Source organism: Triticum dicoccoides, chromosome 7A, assembly GCF_002162155.2.
Source record: "Triticum dicoccoides isolate Atlit2015 ecotype Zavitan chromosome 7A, WEW_v2.0, whole genome shotgun sequence".
Taxonomy (NCBI): Eukaryota; Viridiplantae; Streptophyta; class Magnoliopsida; order Poales; family Poaceae; genus Triticum; species Triticum dicoccoides.
This window is the reverse complement of record NC_041392.1, coordinates 188553680-188557037: the sequence shown is the minus strand read 5'-3', so window position 1 is coordinate 188557037 and position 3358 is coordinate 188553680.

The following is a 3358-nucleotide window of genomic DNA, read 5'->3' as shown; positions in this document are numbered from 1 at the left end:
CCCTTGAATTTTCTCCAAGTACCGAGATTTGCATATTCTGGTGCTACCTTTCCCATGCCATATCTCCTCATCCGTAGCTCCGTTTTGCGTGCATGGGTTCTCAAATTGTTCATCAGGATGTCCTCTTCATTTCAATCCATTGCATCATGCTTGTTTGAGTCCATCTTGATGCCCTAATTGCTGTTGCAAGAGTTCTTCATAATGTTAGGTGTTGATTCTTATCAGTTATGAGCATTTGTCATTTTTGCCACAATTATTGTGTGCCTCCTATGGACTTGAGCCCTACATGTGTTTTGCTATACGCCATGCCATCTTTACAGGGGTGTATGCCATGTATTTTTGTGATCAATGTGGTGACTAGCACAAGCATGCAAAGTAGCTCTCGTGATGTTGCTGATTTCAGAGACTTAGAATTTCACTAAGTCTTTGCTCTGCTGTTATTTTTATGCCATGTATTCATGTTGTTACAGAGTGATCCATGCTTCTTTTGAGTATGTTTAGTAAGGATGATTTCGAGATATTGTTATGCTCTATACATCCATGCCCTTGTTTGAATTTATGGAGTGCCCTAGCATGACTCAATCTTGCTCTACTTTTGATATAAAATGTTCCTGGCAGATTGTTTACGTGTTAATCAATTTTGCCAAGGTTGTTGTAGTTGATCCTTTCATGCTATGAGATTGTTCTTGCCATGGATAGCTTCTTGATCATGTGTTCTTGTTGGGTGTATGCTTAGATTGTCATGATATGCCTTGTGGTTAGTGCATCGAGCTCGCGAACATGCCTTCGTAACTCTGTTTTTGCCATGTCCAGTTTTCTGCTAAGTCTGAATCTGCTAACGGAACTTGCTATGTTTACATGGTTGCCATCATATCTTATGATCCTTTTTGACTTATGGTCAGTAAGGAACTTTTGTTATACGCTTTGAGTAGATTCATGCCATTCCTTGTATTGCTATGATCAGATCATGTAGCATGTTGATATCTTGATCTAAACATTGCTTCCTAATGTTAATTCCTGACATGTTATTTTCACTAAGTCTGTGATGCTGATATATTTTGCCCTTTTTGCCATGCTTGTTTGAACCTGCTATTGTGTGATTTAGCCTTAGCTCAGTGTTCATGTTTTGTCAGTCATCTTGAGTAGATCACTACCATGTGCTTTGTTGCTATGTTAGAGTGCAGTAGCTTAGTTTCTTGTTGCATTCTAGATGGCATTGTGCTGTTAATCGCAGATTTGTGCCATTATTGTTTTGCTTGCCATTTGCAAACCGTGCATCCAATTCTAGTGATATTTATATCAATGTTGACCGAAATCAACTCATCTTTCCAGCAGCACTCTTGGTTTGCCAAGTTGAAGCCTGGTTCAATCTTTTCCTTCTGGAGCACGCATATGCATTACATATCACATCTCGCATATCATGCCATGTTTTGCATCATGTTGCTTGCGCATTGCACCGTGGTTGATTGTGGTTTCCTTTGCTTGTGTTCTTGCCTTGGGTAGAGCCAGGAGTCGAGTTCGTGTTCGAGGAACCCGTTGAGTACGATTACGAGGATCAAGCTTTCGTCTTCTCGGAGAACTTTGCAGGCAAGATGACCATACCCTCGAAATCACTTCTGTTGTGGAATTGTCATGGCAGATGTCCTTAGTGTCAGGACTTAGTCGCGAGGCCAACGCATCTATGTGGTATCTTGAGATGGGTTGAGCGGGACGAGAGACGCGGTGTTTTACCCAGGTTCGGCCCCTCACGGTGGAGGTAAAAGCCTACATCCTACTTCATTGATATTGATGATGATCATCACGGTTACAAGAGTGCTCTATCTCGAGAGCTATTGTCTAAACCTAACTTGTCCAACTTGTGAATCTTGTGAATCTTGTCCCTCTTGGGGTGCCCTGCCCCTCCTTATATATGTTGAAGGGGCGGTTTACATGACTAGTCCTATTAGGATTAGGATTACTCTATTACAAGTGGAGTCCTAGTCTTGCTTCCTTTGTAAGGGAATATTCCTTATGCTTTCCTTTTAAGCCGGCCCACCATAATACGAGCCGGCCTTCCATGAACCGTCTGCTTGGGCCACCGGGTCTTGTTGCTCCTCTGTTCCGCCGGCCGGGTCCCCAATGAGTCACCTGGCTCGGCCAGGTCATCAGTGAGTGGAGAGATCCGGGTGGATCACTTAGTGAGTCACCAAGTCAGGGCTGGTCACCAGTGAATCGCCAAGTCTGTCCGGTCATACTTCCGGCCAGGTCATACTGCAGGGTATATCCCCAACATTAGCCCTAGTTTAATTTGGATTTATCCATGTTAAACTGATCCTGCAAAATAGACACAAGAACAAATTTGACAGGTTGTGCTCCCGGTTAAAAATTCTTGTAAGCTGGCGTCTGATCATCGTTAAGTCCTCGTCATTTCCTTGTTGATATTTACATGTCCATGATCTTATAGCAAATCTCCCTTAGCAGATATGTTTTGACTTTGTCAATGTAAAAAATCCAGATAGTTCTTTTGAGAAATCCGGGCCAATAGGCCAGCTTCAAAGTCAATTTGCTAACATTGGTCTCTTGTAGAGCAATATTGTAACAAATAATCCACTTGAATCAGCTTCCAAAGCGCCAGCTTAATAAATATTGGTCTTGAAATACTCATCTGACTTTCAGCCGGCTTGTAGAATTTTGCTGGTTTATCATTGCCAAAATATCCGGTTTGTAAATATTGATAGCACTGGGTCATAATTGTTGCCGACGCCGGGTCATAGTTATTTGTGACGCCGGGTCAATCTGGTTTACTCAAAACTGAGAATTTGAAGATTTTTCTCCCTTATATCCATATTACCTATAGCCCCCAAGTCTTGAGCAGAAACTAAGTGATGACTTAAGACTTGCTTCAATATAAATATTGCTATTTTGAAGAAATCCATGTTGTTCATCTTAGTCACTAGTAAAGAGTGAATACTCCATATATGTAGCCCCCAAGTGCCGGGTTGTCATGCTTGCAGCAACCTAGGACTTGTAATTGCCATATACTCATAAAAGCTTCAACCAGTGTAGCCCCCAATGGGCCGGGTCATTAAGAAATAATGAGTAGGGACTTTATAAATATGATCATATAGACATGAACAACAACGTGAAGCCCCCAAGGGCTGGCTTAGTAAGATAATATTGAGCTGGGACTTTATAAATAATTCTTTTGAATAGAACATCATATGATGTAACCCCCATCATGGGGCTTGAACCCACATCCACAAGGTTAAGAGCTTTGTGATTTACCAACTGAGTAGTGGACCCTTCAATATAATGGAATAAAATCTTATGTATCTTGAATGGTTAACAGGAGCAATTGGTAGCCCCCAAGGGCCGGCTC